Genomic DNA, 16,775 nt, shown 5'->3' on the forward strand with positions numbered 1-16,775 from the left:
GCTGTAACGCCAAAATATACATGTACAATATGTAATGTCTCATGTAAATCTCTCTGTGATTCTAACGATATTTAGATTTCGATAATACGAAATATTTGTCTTGGTATTTTCCGTTATATTCAAGTGCTCAAGGTCAAAGGTCAAGTGCTCGAGGTCAAATGATTTACCTTTGTTTCACTTTCGATGTTGACATTCTTTTCCTTTTAATAATTGAACACGTATAATGTCACATAATACGGTTTAAATGACGTCGAGTTATTCGAATTGCAAGTGAATAATTCATTATCTTTGCTTTTTAGCTAAGTTTTGATCAAATTTAACCATACTGACTGTTAAAAGCGAGTTGGATTTTCAATATTTCACTTTCATAAATGCATGATTAAAAAAAATCATATCTAAAATATTTTATGTATATCTCGCAGCTAGTGTCCCTTCAAAGGGGCATTGGCTGTCAAATACATGTTCACCGATTTGACTCAATTCTCAAATAAATTTGATTTATAACGGGTGATGCTAAACGGCGGAAACGGAAACAGAAAGAAATATGTATATGGACGGAATTTAAGGGTTGAAATGGAAAGAACTATGAAAATCTATAATGACTGTACTAACGAAATCGCACAACAGTTATGTTGCCGGCCAATATGGAGCTTATAGATATCAAAGAAAATAGCAAACAGATTTGGAAATACATAAGAGCTAAAAAAAAAAAACTTGACAAGAGGCAAAGACGGATCCAAGGGGGCTGGGGGGATTTGGTTGATTAGGGAATCACTGAAGCGTGACTGGAGAGGACCCACTTAGGTCAGTCAGCGGGCTCTCTTACAGAAAGTTCTGGGTCCGCCACAGAGAGGCTATAACGTGTCATTCATATAGGTCTATATAGGTTGCAAGATTTCCTTTATATTTTTCTGTCATTATATCTATGGTAAAATATGTACACAGGCTTAACAAATTGGACGAAGGGTTACTTTATGATGCTTATGTTTGTAATACAATTTTAGATGCAGAAAACATTAATTGTTGGTATTCATCTATGAGATATGTACTTCAATCACTTGATAGTACACAAAATTTAAATACAAAGCTCATTAACTTGATTATTTAAATTTGTAAATTGTAAACTTTGTAACAGTTTTAAAACATTTTGGTTGGTCAAAAGAAACCTTATCACAAGGTAATAGTAAATTATACAATTATATTAATTTCAACCTCAAGACTGACTTAGTAAAGGAGACTTATTTATCAATTAAAGATTTTATATAAGAAGAGTTATATGTAATATCAGAATAAGTGCTCATGATCTTAGAATTGAGAAAGATAGATAAAGTAAAAAATACAAAACTCAACGTCTATGTCATCACTGCTTATCACATGGAATTCTATTGAAGATGAGACCCATTTTACAGTAAATAGTCCTTAATATAATGAGCAGAGGACATAATTATTTGATAAAGTTAACACTTTTTGTAATAATTTTAAAGAACTACCTTTCTGGCTGTTCACAAATGAGCACATGATTTACCAACTCTCATGTGCATACGAAATAACATTATTAAAGGGTTAGAAATAAGATCCAGATGTAAACAAAATATATGAAATAATATTTTATTGTTATAAGATTTAATACAATAGACTATAGTTATATATAAGACACATGTTGTGTTAGGCTCTGATCCTATCCATAAAGTTATAGTATGGTATTAGTTTTCTGTTTTGTTTTTTCCAATCCTATTGTTGTGAAATGATGCCCTTTATGGGTTCTTGGTTAGATTAATAAAGTTCTTATATTATAACAATTAATTGGATTGCCGATCGTGTACGGTATCTTGGTTTGGTTGCTGTTCTTTTCCCTTAGCCTCTCGACACACGAACTACATGTGTGAGATCTGATGTTGGGATCTTTACATAGTGTGGGGGAAACTAGCTGTCATAATGCCAAGGATGGTACATGGCATTGCTGCCGATATAGAGGCAGGCCGGGCTTAATTGCCGATGTAGAGACAGGCCGGGATCGACTGACACCTAGAATATCAAGAAACTCGCTATTGATTTAATAAAGAAAACATTAAGATAAATACAATATAATTTCAAAGTACACATTTTGAAGTCAAAGTAAGTTAAAACAATGATAAAATAGTACAACAATTCAGATTTCCTATTAAATAATAACAATAAAGATTACTGTTTAAATAAACCTCTGAATTAAAATATTAGTTACTTAGAAACTTTATTCATTTTTTCCAAAATAAAATAAAAAAAAAAATAGTTTTAAATTTAAATTATTTTCAAAAACAAGAGACTCACCTAGAATATCAAGAAACTCGCTATTGATTTCATAGCGGCTTGATACGTTTATATACTAAGTTCTGAATGTCCTAGCAAGTAACAAACAAAAGAATGTATGATTTATGAGTTATCGACAACATGTATAATACACAAATAAAGTTGCAGACTTCGCTTGACCGTTGTCCGAACTTTTAAGATGCTCTTTATAACTTTACTAGACATATATATAATTTGGTAACTGCTGCAGTCTCATTGTCCAGACAAATTCAATAGTTTATAAAAATGCTTATTTGACATATTTGAAGTATCCAACGCTTGAAAAATGTATAGAACATTTAAACAATAATTTTACGTAAAATAGTTTACAGAGTAGAACTTATATACATTAACTAATAAACCATGTGAAATAAAATAAACTACATTTTTCTATTACAATACTTATCTTATCTTATCTTTTATCTTACCTCCTATACATTTCTAGGAATATGTTTGGTTAAACTGAGCGAGCTCGTGGAGACGTGTATATTCCATATTAGGTTAGTAGGGAGGCTGGGCATTATACATGGTTAGTAGTGGATGTTAGACGCTATTTGATTTATTTAAAAGTATTGAAAGTTCTGTATCAAGGTTGTTGATAATAGATATTTATCGATTACATTATTTTTTTTAGTGCAGACCAATTGGAGAAGGTTTTTAAAATTGAACACTTAAACACTTTAATACAGAAATAAGAAGATATGTTATGATAGCAAATAAGACATCTTTAGTCTAAATTCAACAAATAAAGATAGTCGGTAAGATAAATGCGTTACATAATGTGCTAGTGACCTAATGACGTTGATCCGCTCTCATCCCATATGGAATTTACTGACCCTGTATATATATATCATATAAGGTCACTAACACACTATGCAACTATTATCGGACCACAGATGAATTATCACGTTGTGATTGGTTAAACGCCGTCACGTGGTGAACCCCTATGAGACCGTGTGGGGTTAGTAAGTTTCATATGGGGTTCATGACTCGTTAATGGCGACGTCATCTATTATTTTTTTGGTGTTTATAATTGTTTATTTTTCAACAATACGCCGCAGAAAAGTCCAGCGTCCGATAAATTCGTTATACGGTTAACTACTGACCCCCTACGGATCCATAGAGGGTGAATAAATATCATAGGGGATTCGGCCTCCGACCTCACCCCATATGGATTTTACTAACCCTCTATGGATCCGTTGGGGTCAGTAGCGAACCATATAACTTATAATATTATGCTTCTTAAACAATGGGAAATCTCCAAAATTATAGACTTGAATAGTGCATACGAAAATCTCTCTAACTTGTTTAGTTTTTACTAGTGTTGTCAAATCGTACACCTTTCCCTAACCGGTTACTCGGATAATCGTTCGACCGATTAACCGGTTAACAGGTAATTTAAGTTGGTGTTTGAAAGTCTTATAAATAGAACCCTACACATAGATATAAGATGTGGTATGAGTGTCTATTTGACAACCTTTCATCTAAGTCATAAATACGCTTTTAGAATTGAAGTTTTTCCTGTAGCATTATACGGCTTGTCGGTGAGGATTCCTGGCGAAGTTTGACTTTTAATAATCAAATACACCGTATCAACTATAGCGTTTGTACCAACTTCAGATTAAAAAAATGCTGTACGACCTGTTTCTTCACTGTGTTTGCTTTTTTCTTTAAGGATGTTACTCGTACTTTCATGTATACATTGAGTACATTCACATTAGTTTGCATTTCACAATTTTTGAATTTAAAGTCAGACTAACCCTTGTACTACGGAGGTTGCACATTTACATGTAGGTTTGCACAATATTAGACCACAAACGAAATAAGGAGGTAATTAGTAAAATTAAATCTCATTACTGATTTAAAGTTACTGTTAAAAAAACATGTTTACTAATTATGTTTCTTAAAGATCCTGTCCCGAACTCTAATTAATTTTATGTTTTTAGAATTAACAATACCAATCAATATACTGGACAATTGATCTGTCAAAATAATTACCACGACGACAATTTTTAAATAAAACATAACTCTTTAATGATTTGATTTTCAACAAATCTATCGAAATGAAAAAAGTCCGGTTAACCGGTTAGCGTTTTTGGTATTCGGTGTTCGGTCGTTCGACCAATTAACCGGTTAACCGTTGACAACACTAGTTTTTACCCAAAATACAAGGGAGGATAAAACATATCGTCATTTAAGGGCAATTGTTACTTTAAAAAATCAATTACTACAACGGAAATTTTGACTTGTTTGTAGATCTTGTCTTGCTGATCATTTTTGTTTTAAAAGTTTGTAGCTTTCGCTTATAATTTTCAAGTCAATTGGCAAAACCATTAAATATTCTGAAAATGATGAAGAGCGATAACTCTTAACAACGAGTCGACTAACGATTTCGCCGGACAATCTTGCTGGTAATTTTTGCTATTAAAAGTTTCTATTTATTTATTATATATATATATATGTCAATATAGTCGGCAAACATCGTAATTGGTAAAAATCGTCATATAAGGGCGATAAGTCAATATTATGATTAGGTAGAGCTCAACATTCTAAACATGTTTTTCACATCAGGTTTTCGCTATTCATATCGGTTTTCCATAGACAGCACTTGCATTATATACCTATGTTTTAAGTTTAGCCATGTCGGCTCTCTTGGCTGGCAGACAGGGCTAAGCAGTGCACTTTTAAACTCTGTTGCCAAGTTTAACCAAAAACTGTCGGACGTCCTCACAAAAGACATGTGTTCGGTAACATTTGGCCCAGTATTTTCAGAGAAGATCTTTGAAAAAGTCAACAAAGACGAAAACGAACGACGGACGCCAAGTGACGATAAAAGCTCACCGTGCTTGGCATGGTCAGTTCAGATATAAAAAAAAAAAGGACCCTCAAAGTATACCACCACCAGTGAAGACCCAAACAGGTCTACCAGCAGCAAACATTGCATGAACAAATCACTATAAATGTTACAACTAAGAAGACATCAATTAATTAAATATGTATCACTAAATAAACCGTTATATCTAAAAGGGAAAGACATTCAATCTTAGATGCATGATTTTTTTTGCATTAGTTGTTAGTGGCTTTAAACTAGCTAGCAGCTCTCAGATCTAAACTTAGTGTCTTTTTTGTACCCTGCCACGTCCACTCTGCGTTGTATTTATATTTTTATCCATCTGATGAGTTAAGCCTTTTTCAACTGATTTCTATAGTTCGTTCTTATGATGTACTGTTACACCACTGTCCTAGGTTTGCCGATTTGGGACTGAGGGTTGGTATCCCGCTCACATGTTTACCCCACCACATTCTGTTCATATGTACATGTCCCAAGTCAGGAGCCTATAATTCAGTCGTAATTTCGTTTGTTTATGTGTAACATACTTGTTTATCGTTCATTTTTGCACATAAATTAGGTCGTTAGTTTTCTCGTTTGAATTGTTTTATATTGCCATTTTTTGGGCCTTTTATAGCTGACTATGTTCATTGTTTTGCATGGCCGTACGGTGGCCTATAGTTGTTAACTTTTGTGTTTTTTTGGTTTCTTGTGAAGATTGGTCTCATTGGCAATCATACTACATCTTCTTTTGTGTATAATAACGTAAACAGGGGCGAGAAAACAATTAGAATATGGACTCAAGACATCGAAAGTATGAGGGCCAGAAGAAAAAGCCATAAAATGTCTAAAAAATGTAAAATGAATTAGCAACTATCATATCATTATTTATGCATGATCAAATATTTCAAAAACAAAGTCTCGTTATCTCCTGCTAATTACTTCAATACTTTATGCTTTAAAATCTGTTATTTTGAATGTATAATTCTTCTGTTTCTATCTCTTGTGAACATGTGTTACACTATATAAAGCATGCCTATGTAGATAAAATAACTTAACAGAAACGATTTTGATTCTCGCTGTTTCCGTTTTCCGTTTCCGTTCCGTATTCTGTTTCCGCCGTTTAGCAACACCCACCAAATACAAGGGGTGATCTCAGGTCCTCCGGACGGGTAAGCTCCCCTCATGTTGCTTATGTGATAATAAATCCGGTAAATAGTCTAATTCGGTAGGTCACACTGGGGTGTCCAAGTAAACAAGTTATTACAAAGTTTTTGAAAATATAATCACATAATCATTAAAAAAAAAATTAACAAGATAATCAAATAATAATAAAAACCCGTCCTAGATTATCAAATAATCATGAAATATTTGGTTTGGTAATCAAATAATCACTAGTTATGTAACCAGTTAGAAAAACGAGTAAGTAATCATATACTAAGTAGTAAAAACACAAACATGAGGAGGATCTAAAACAAGTTTCACATGAAGGGAAATCAAATGGAAAAAGGCCTTTTTACCAGACAAGTGCAATGTTTTCTTGGTTTCTTATACCTGTCATTTATTGAATTAATTATTTCCTTTTATTGTCAGTATGCTGTCAGAAGTCCTGGAGCGAAAGCACAGTCCGAACCCTCTCTACCAGTAACGTAAACGGCTGAGCTGGCGGGGTATGTCGGCATATATAACGCCCAGATATAACGTCATGTAACAAATTATGAAAGGAACATCCGTTTTCACGCGAAAACCCGTTTTACGTTTCAATATTAAAGAAAAACACCCAGTCTAATCTAGCTCAATATCTGTTCACTTTAAAACAACAGACAAGTAAAAAGCTGGCGTAAATTCATATCTTATATATAGGCAGATTAAACTTTGTGTTTTAGATAGATTTGTTTTTATTATATTTGAACTTCACGGTTCAATAGACAGACCACAACACTTTCAATTCTCTTTTTTAATTAGTTACTATGATTTCAATTGTTCTAATTTTTGACTTCATGTGAGTCCGGGAATTTATTCTAACACGTTTCACCCGAAGCTTCTTTTTTCACTTGGGGGTTCGTGTGGATAGTAGAAAATGTATTGTAACTCGACTATAGTTATGGACTTATGACTCATGGTATTTGTCTACACATTGTGCAGTAGAAAATTGTATATAAATTTTATAACGTCTGTCCTGGGCGGCCGTAAATTATACCTATGAGGCAGGGGAGGCAACTACCTGAGTACCTCCCCTAAATTTTCTACACCAAATTTGTTTTTGAAGTAATAAAATGAAATATTGAGTGACAATATGTACACGAAGAACTTGGATTTATTTTATAAAAACACGTGATATATATCTGGACCATTTTACTGATTTTGCGATAGATAGTGAACCGTTACAGTATTTAACAGTATATACATATCTCAGATACTATAAGTAATAAGTCCAGTATATTCGGTGTATGTAAGGATTGTAAGGTGTACATGTCCAACTAGCAGGTGTCATGTGACCTTGACCTCATTTTCATGGTTCAGTGGTTATAGTTAAATTTTTGTGTTTTGGTCTGTTTTTCTTATACTTTATGTAATAGGTCTACTATGTTTGGTGTATGGAATGATTGTAAGGTGTACATGTCTAGGTGACAGGTGTCATCTGACCTTGACCTGATTTTCATGGTTCAGTGGTCAGAGTTAAGTTTTTGAGTTTTGGTCTATTTTTCTAATACTTTATGCATTAGGTCAACTATAGTTGGTGTATGGAAATATTTTATGATCTATATGTCTGTTACGCAGGTTTTATTTGATCTTGACCACATTTTCACGGTCCATTGCTAAGTGTTAAGTGTTTGTGTTTTGGTCTGTTTTTCTTAATTTATAGGCAATAAGTCAACTATATTTGTTGTATTGAAGAGTTGATAGCTGTACTTGTCTGCCTGGCATGGTTCATCTGACCTTGACCTCATTTTTTTAGTTCATTGATCAATGTTTAGTTTTCTTAGTTAATGTTGCGTTTATGTGACAGTTGTAATAAAGCTTTAACATAATATCAATGATTAGTAAAGAAGGCGAGACATTTCAGCGTGTGCACTCTTGTTTACATTTTTGAATAGTATTGATTAATTCTATATTTAAGGTACTTTAAATTTCAATTTTTCAATTTTCAAAGACATGTCATGAATCACCCTCTGCATGATTCTTACAAAGACCTAGCTACTTAAATGCATTGGTCAATATTATATACGCATTGTGTTTGCAAGAGTTACTGATGCAGCTTCTTGGGGCCTCATGATTGTAAATCAAATCAAATCAAATAATTTTATTGGTGTAAATTCCTATACAGAAATTATACTAGCTTACATTTGCAAAATACAAATACAAATACAAAAATAAACAAAGAAACAAAAAAAACATATTTTCTCAATGATAAGAGATACATATTTTATATCTACATTGCGTGGAGGTGTTATTCATAATATATTATTAATTCGATCAAGCTATTACAATAAGCATTAATACTATAAAAGCTCTTAGCAACATTATGTTTGCTTTAAATGAATGTTCAAATCATACATATCGCTTATTCAGCAACACATACAGTACTAATGTCCGCATCATTACTTTTTAAAATGAAACTAAACTTATCTTGTTCAGACATATGAACAAAAGATGGACCTATATCACTTTAATTACAAAAGAGTACATTTGTATGATTGTAGGTTTTACTGTTTTCCTTTTGCCGAATGCCTTTAATATCTGAACTAAATTTTGTTACATAATTTGGTGAAATGTCAAGATTCAAGATTCAAGATTTTATTGTACACTCTGACAGTTTACACTGTTACAAGAGGCAGATATATACATAATATACAGCTTGACAGCAGTGGTATAAGATTTGTATATTAACAGAACAAAATTGAAATAAACATATATACAGGTCAATTGAATATAAGTTATCAAACACACCGTAACATACGGTTGTTTGACACGTGATTTAAACGATCAAAACAAATACACATATCATGACATACATATATATATCTAATATGATCAATAGGATTATAACACACAACTTGAATTAGGTAAGTACTAGACAGTTTCTTTTATCAAAAATACTTCATGATTTTTTGCAAAAATAATGCGACATTATTGAGTACTTTTATATTACAATAGTATAGCAAACCAAATAGCTTGTCCTCTGTTGGATTAAAAAAATAATATCTTAGTATATGTATTTTTCTAATTCTTTCAATATTAGGGTTACGACATACTAGCAAATAATGAAATTCATTTCCTATTACCCCCATGTCACATACTGTGCATATTCTGTCCTCACGAGGTATATTTAACCATTTACCGGCTTCTATAGGGAATTTTAACTTTGAACATCGCAGTTTACTCAATTGTACTCTGCGTTGTTTATTTAGTTTTACCATTTTAAGTAGCCTTCAAGACAAAAATCCCTTTTAAATGATAAATAAAGTTCCCCTCTTGAGGCACTTTCAGTCATACTGTGCCATTTTTGTACAAATTGGTCTTGTAAGATTTGTTTAACATAATATTTTATACTATTTTTACTAAGAATTTCTTGGCTATCCCATACAAACGATAAGCCAACATCATTCAGTATAGATTTCACATTCAATAACCATTTTGATTGCATATTTCCTGAACAATTCATTTCATACAATAACTTATACATAATACTAGACAGTTTAGAATCATTCGAAAGTAGTTTTACCCAAAAAATAAGTATACGTAATTTTACATGCATGTCTAGTGGATATCTACCTGTTTCGACGTACACCATGAAGTTTGGCGTTGATCTACGGACAGAGAGCACCTTTTTTAGAAATTGCAAGTGCACAGTTTCCAATATGTCTAATTTTTCATATCCTCAAATTTCACTCCCGTATAAAAGTATAGGATCAATTAAAGAATCAAATAGCTTAAGCTGTAGATCTACTGGAATATATATATTCCTAATCTTTCTATATAGAGCATAAAGTGCTTTCTGTCCTTGTTCTGCTAACTTCTTTTTTGTTATAACAAATTTCCCGTTTTGGTTTGAAAGCAAACCAAGATTAAATTATTTTGTACACAGCGCTAGTGTGAAGTGAGTAGATGTGTGTGAACAGATTAAATACTTATATGATCATGTGATCAAAAGGTTAGAATGTGACTCAAAAATTAGTTTGACCTTTACATGGACAATAAATACATGTTTATAATAAGAGTTTTATGAGGAGATAAAGGTATTTACAATATGATATATATAATGAGTGGCTTCAAGTTGAACTGTTTATGATTTAAAACTGTTTAGTTTAAAAAAAATGCTTTTGAAGAATCAAAATATTTTCATTTTTTTTTCATGGAGAATTAAAGTAACTTATAGTTCGATGTGAAACTGAATGATGTCTTTTTTCTGTTCTTCACAATGGTTTATATGTTAAACATCTTCCAAATATCTGTAAATGTGTCCTTAAGTTAAAAAGTTTTTCAAAAGCAGATGTGGGGGAGAGGGGATTGCCTTGCCTCCCCCTTTTGATGCTACATTTATGTTTAATGTTAACTTTTTAACAGTTCCACAACAAATGTTACTTGTTTATGTACTAGTTAAGAACAACCTTAGTCCTATTGAAAAAAAATCATTTACCTAATTTTTTAATATTAAACATTTCTCTCACTTCTTGCAGTACTACAGACTGACTTAGTTGTTTAAATTAGTATTCAGATGCATTTAGGACAGCCAGACAGTGTAACTTCAACAATGATAGACCAAATATTTACAGGTATGTTTTCTGTTAGGATCCCTTTGTGTATGACATGTGTTCCTCCCTTTCCTTTAGGGCGCGTCGCTGATTGGATTCCCCAGGTATGTTTTCTGTTAGCATTTTTGTGTATGACGTGTTCCTCCCTTTCCTCTAGGGCGCGTCGCTGATTGGATTCCCCAGGTATGTTTTCTGTTAGCATTTTTGTGTATGACATGTGTTCCTCCCTTTCCTGTAGGGCGCGTCGCTGATTGGATTCCCCAGGTATGTTTTCTGTTAGCATTTTTGTGTATGACATGTGTTCCTCCCTTTCCTGTAGGGCGCGTCGCTGATTGGATTCCCCAGGTATGTTTTCTGTTAGCATTGTTGTGTATGACATGTGTTCCTCCCTTTCCTGTAGGGCGAGTCGCTGATTGGATTCCCCAGGTATGTTTTCTGTTAGCATTGTTGTGTATGACATGTGTTCCTCCCTTTCCTCTAGGGCGCGTCGCTGATTGGATTTCCCAGGTATGTTTTCTGTTAGCATTTTTGTGTATGACATGTGTTCCTCCCTTTCCTGTAGGGCGCGTCGCTGATTGGATTCCCCCGGTATGTTTTCTGTTAGCATTTTTGTGTATGACATGTGTTCCTCCCTTTCCTGTAGGGCGCGTCGCTGATTGGATTCCCCAGGTATGTTTTCTGTTAGCATTGTTGTGTATGACATGTGTTCCTCCCTTTCCTGTAGGGCGCGTCGCTGATTGGATTTCCCAGGTATGTTTTCTGTTAGCATTTTTGTGTATGACATGTGTTCCTCCCTTTCCTGTAGGGCGCGTCGCTGATTGGATTCCCCAGGTATGTTTTCTGTTAGCATTTTTGTGTATGACATGTGTTCCTCCCTTTCCTGTAGGGCGCGTCGCTGATTGGATTCCCCAGGTATGTTTTCTGTTAGCATTTTTGTGTATGACATGTGTTCCTCCCTTTCCTGTAGGGCGCGTCGCTGATTGGATTCCCCAGGTATGTTTTCTGTTAGCATTTTTGTGTATGACATGTGTTCCTCCCTTTCCTGTAGGGCGCGTCGCTGATTGGATTCCCCAGGTATGTTTTCTGTTAGCATTTTTGTGTATGACATGTGTTCCTCCCTTTCCTGTAGGGCGCGTCGCTGATTGGATTCCCCAGGTATGTTTTCTGTTAGCATTTTTGTGTATGACATGTGTTCCTCCCTTTCCTGTAGGGCGCGTCGCTGATTGGATTCCCCAAGTATGTTTTCTGTTAGCATTTTTGTGTATGACATGTGTTCCTCCCTTTCCTGTAGGGCGCGTCGCTGATTGGATTCCCCAGGTATGTTTTCTGTTAGCATTTTTGTGTATGACATGTGTTCCTCCCTTTCCTGTAGGGCGCGTCGCTGATTGGATTCCCCAGGTATGTTTTCTGTTAGCATTTTTGTGTATGACATGTGTTCCTCCCTTTCCTCTAGGGCGCGTCGCTGATTGGATTCCCCAGGTATGTTTTCTGTTAGCATTTTTGTGTATGACATGTGTTCCTCCCTTTCCTCTAGGGCGCGTCGCTGATTGGATTCCCCAGGTATGTTTTCTGTTAGCATTTTTGTGTATGACATGTGTTCCTCCCTTTCCTGTAGGGCGCGTCGCTGATTGGATTCCCCAGGTATGTTTTCTTTTAGCATTTTGTGTATGACATGTGTTCCTCCCTTTCCTGTAGGGCGCGTCGCTGATTGGATTCCCCAGGTATGTTTTCTGTTAGCATTTTTGTGTATGACATGTGTTCCTCCCTTTCCTGTAGGGCGCGTCGCTGATTGGATTCCCCAGGTATGTTTTCTGTTAGCATTTTTGTGTATGACATGTGTTCCTCCCTTTCCTGTAGGGCGCGTCGCTGATTGGATTCCCCAGGTATGTTTTCTGTTAGCATTTTTGTGTATGACATGTGTTCCTCCCTTTCCTGTAGGGCGCGTCGCTGATTGGATTCCCCAGGTATGTTTTCTGTTAGCATTTTGTGTATGACATGTGTTCCTCCCTTTCCTGTAGGGCGCGTCGCTGATTGGATTCCCCAGGTATGTTTTCTGTTAGCATTTTTGTGTATGACATGTGTTCCTCCCTTTCCTGTAGGGCGCGTCGCTGATTGGATTCCCCAGGTATGTTTTCTGTTAGCATTTTTGTGTATGACATGTGTTCCTCCCTTTCCTGTAGGGCGCGTCGCTGATTGGATTCCCCAGGTATGTTTTCTGTTAGCATTTTTGTGTATGACATGTGTTCCTCCCTTTCCTCTAGGGCGCGTCGCTGATTGGATTCCCCAGGTATGTTTTCTGTTAGCATTTTTGTGTATGACATGTGTTCCTCCCTTTCCTCTAGGGCGCGTCGCTGATTGGATTCCCCAGGTATGTTTTCTGTTAGCATTTTTGTGTATGACATGTGTTCCTCCCTTTCCTGTAGGGCGCGTCGCTGATTGGATTCCCCAGGTATGTTTTCTGTTAGCATTTTTGTGTATGACATGTGTTCCTCCCTTTCCTGTAGGGCGCTTCGCTGATTGGATTCCCCAGGTATGTTTTCTGTTAGCATTTTTGTGTATGACATGTGTTCCTCCCTTTCCTCTAGGGCGCGTCGCTGATTGGATTCCCCAGGTATGTTTTCTGTTAGCATTTTGTGTATGACATGTGTTCCTCCCTTTCCTGTAGGGCGCGTCGCTGATTGGATTCCCCAGGTATGTTTTCTGTTAGCATTTTTGTGTATGACATGTGTTCCTCCCTTTCCTGTAGGGCGCGTCGCTGATTGGATTCCCCAGGTATGTTTTCTGTTAGCATTTTTGTGTATGACATGTGTTCCTCCCTTTCCTGTAGGGCGCGTCGCTGATTGGATTCCCCAGGTATGTTTTCTGTTAGCATTTTTGTGTATGACATGTGTTCCTCCCTTTCCTGTAGGGCGCGTCGCTGATTGGATTCCCCAGGTATGTTTTCTGTTAGCATTTTTGTGTATGACATGTGTTCCTCCCTTTCCTGTAGGGCGCGTCGCTGATTGGATTCCCCAGGTATGTTTTCTGTTAGCATTTTTGTGTATGACATGTGTTCCTCCCTTTCCTGTAGGGCGCTTCGCTGATTGGATTCCCCAGGTATGTTTTCTGTTAGCATTTTTGTGTATGACATGTGTTCCTCCCTTTCCTCTAGGGCGCGTCGCTGATTGGATTCCCCAGGTATGTTTTCTGTTAGCATTTTTGTGTATGACATGTGTTCCTCCCTTTCCTCTAGGGCGCGTCGCTGATTGGATTCCCCAGGTATGTTTTCTGTTAGCATTTTTGTGTATGACATGTGTTCCTCCCTTTCCTGTAGGGCGCGTCGCTGATTGGATTCCCCAGGTATGTTTTCTGTTAGCATTTTTGTGTATGACATGTGTTCCTCCCTTTCCTGTAGGGCGCGTCGCTGATTGGATTCCCCAGGTATGTTTTCTGTTAGCATTTTTGTGTATGACATGTGTTCCTCCCTTTCCTGTAGGGCGCGTCGCTGATTGGATTCCCCAGGTATGTTTTCTTTTAGCATTTTGTGTATGACATGTGTTCCTCCCTTTCCTGTAGGGCGCGTCGCTGATTGGATTCCCCAGGTATGTTTTCTGTTAGCATTTTTGTGTATGACATGTGTTCCTCCCTTTCCTGTAGGGCGCGTCGCTGATTGGATTCCCCAGGTATGTTTTCTGTTAGCATTTTTGTGTATGACATGTGTTCCTTACTTTCCTGTAGGGCGCGTCGCTGATTGGATTCCCCAGGTATGTTTTCTGTTAGCATTTTTGTGTATGACATGTGTTCCTCCCTTTCCTCTAGGGCGCGTCGCTGATTGGATTCCCCAGGTATGTTTTCTGTTAGCATTTTTGTGTATGACATGTGTTCCTCCCTTTCCTCTAGGGCGCGTCGCTGATTGGATTCCCCAGGTATGTTTTCTGTTAGCATTTTTGTGTATGACATGTGTTCCTCCCTTTCCTGTAGGGCGCGTCGCTGATTGGATTCCCCAGGTATGTTTTCTGTTAGCATTTTTGTGTATGACATGTGTTCCTCCCTTTCCTGTAGGGCGCGTCGCTGATTGGATTCCCCAGGTATGTTTTCTGTTAGCATTGTTGTGTATGACATGTGTTCCTCCCTTTCCTGTAGGGCGAGTCGCTGATTGGATTCCCCAGGTATGTTTTCTGTTAGCATTGTTGTGTATGACATGTGTTCCTCCCTTTCCTCTAGGGCGCGTCGCTGATTGGATTTCCCAGGTATGTTTTCTGTTAGCATTTTTGTGTATGACATGTGTTCCTCCCTTTCCTGTAGGGCGCGTCGCTGATTGGATTCCCCAGGTATGTTTTCTGTTAGCATTTTTGTGTATGACATGTGTTCCTCCCTTTCCTCTAGGGCGCGTCGCTGATTGGATTCCCCAGGTATGTTTTCTGTTAGCATTTTTGTGTATGACATGTGTTCCTCCCTTTCCTGTAGGGCGCGTCGCTGATTGGATTCCCCAGGTATGTTTTCTGTTAGCATTTTTGTGTATGACATGTGTTCCTCCCTTTCCTGTAGGGCGCGTCGCTGATTGGATTCCCCAGGTATGTTTTCTGTTAGCATTTTTGTGTATGACATGTGTTCCTCCCTTTCCTGTAGGGCGCGTCGCTGATTGGATTCCCCAGGTATGTTTTCTGTTAGCATTTTTGTGTATGACATGTGTTCCTCCCTTTCCTGTAGGGCGCGTCGCTGATTGGATTCCCCAGGTATGTTTTCTGTTAGCATTTTGTGTATGACATGTGTTCCTCCCTTTCCTGTAGGGCGCGTCGCTGATTGGATTCCCCAGGTATGTTTTCTGTTAGCATTTTTGTGTATGACATGTGTTCCTCCCTTTCCTGTAGGGCGCGTCGCTGATTGGATTCCCCAGGTATGTTTTCTGTTAGCATTTTTGTGTATGACATGTGTTCCTCCCTTTCCTGTAGGGCGCGTCGCTGATTGGATTCCCCAGGTATGTTTTCTTTTAGCATTTTGTGTATGACATGTGTTCCTCCCTTTCCTGTAGGGCGCGTCGCTGATTGGATTCCCCAGGTATGTTTTCTGTTAGCATTTTTGTGTATGACATGTGTTCCTCCCTTTCCTGTAGGGCGCGTCGCTGATTGGATTCCCCAGGTATGTTTTCTGTTAGCATTTTTGTGTATGACATGTGTTCCTCCCTTTCCTGTAGGGCGCGTCGCTGATTGGATTCCCCAGGTATGTTTTCTGTTAGCATTGTTGTGTATGACATGTGTTCCTCCCTTTCCTGTAGGGCGCGTCGCTGATTGGATTCCCCAGGTATGTTTTCTGTTAGCATTGTTGTGTATGACATGTGTTCCTCCCTTTCCTCTAGGGCGCGTCGCTGATTGGATTCCCCAGGTATGTTTTCTGTTAGCATTGTTGTGTATGACATGTGTTCCTCCCTTTCCTGTAGGGCGCGTCGCTGATTGGATTCCCCAGGTATGTTTTCTGTTAGCATTTTTGTGTATGACATGTGTTCCTCCCTTTCCTGTAGGGCGCGTCGCTGATTGGATTTCCCAGGTATGTTTTCTGTTAGCATTTTTGTGTATGACATGTGTTCCTCCCTTTCCTGTAGGGCGCGTCCCTGATTGGATTCCCCAGGTATGTTTTCTGTTAGCATTTTTGTGTATGACATGTGTTCCTCCCTTTCCTGTAGGGCGCGTCGCTGATTGGATTCCCCAGGTATGTTTTCTGTTAGCATTTTTGTGTATGACATGTGTTCCTCCCTTTCCTGTAGGGCGCGTCCCTGATTGGATTCCCCAGGTATGTTTTCTGTTAGCATTTTTGTGTATGACATGTGTTCCTCCCTTTCCTGTAGGGCGCGTCGCTGATTGGATTCCCCAGGTATGTTTTCTGTTAGC

The 16,775-nt window shown here is 37.3% G+C and overlaps 1 protein-coding gene across 1 annotated transcript in view; it reads left to right on the forward strand.

Annotated features, from left to right (window-relative positions):
* The first annotated feature begins 10,913 nt into the window (after positions 1-10,913).
* LOC134695720 (protein furry homolog-like) overlaps positions 10,914-16,775 on the forward strand; it is a 399,195-nt gene continuing 393,333 nt past the window's right edge. The window contains exon 1 of the mRNA XM_063557102.1: positions 10,914-10,932. The gene's annotated coding sequence lies outside the window, so the exon portion shown is untranslated. The remainder of the gene's footprint in view (positions 10,933-16,775) is intronic.

This window comes from Mytilus trossulus, chromosome 14, assembly GCF_036588685.1.
Source record: "Mytilus trossulus isolate FHL-02 chromosome 14, PNRI_Mtr1.1.1.hap1, whole genome shotgun sequence".
Classification (NCBI taxonomy): domain Eukaryota; kingdom Metazoa; phylum Mollusca; class Bivalvia; order Mytilida; family Mytilidae; genus Mytilus; species Mytilus trossulus.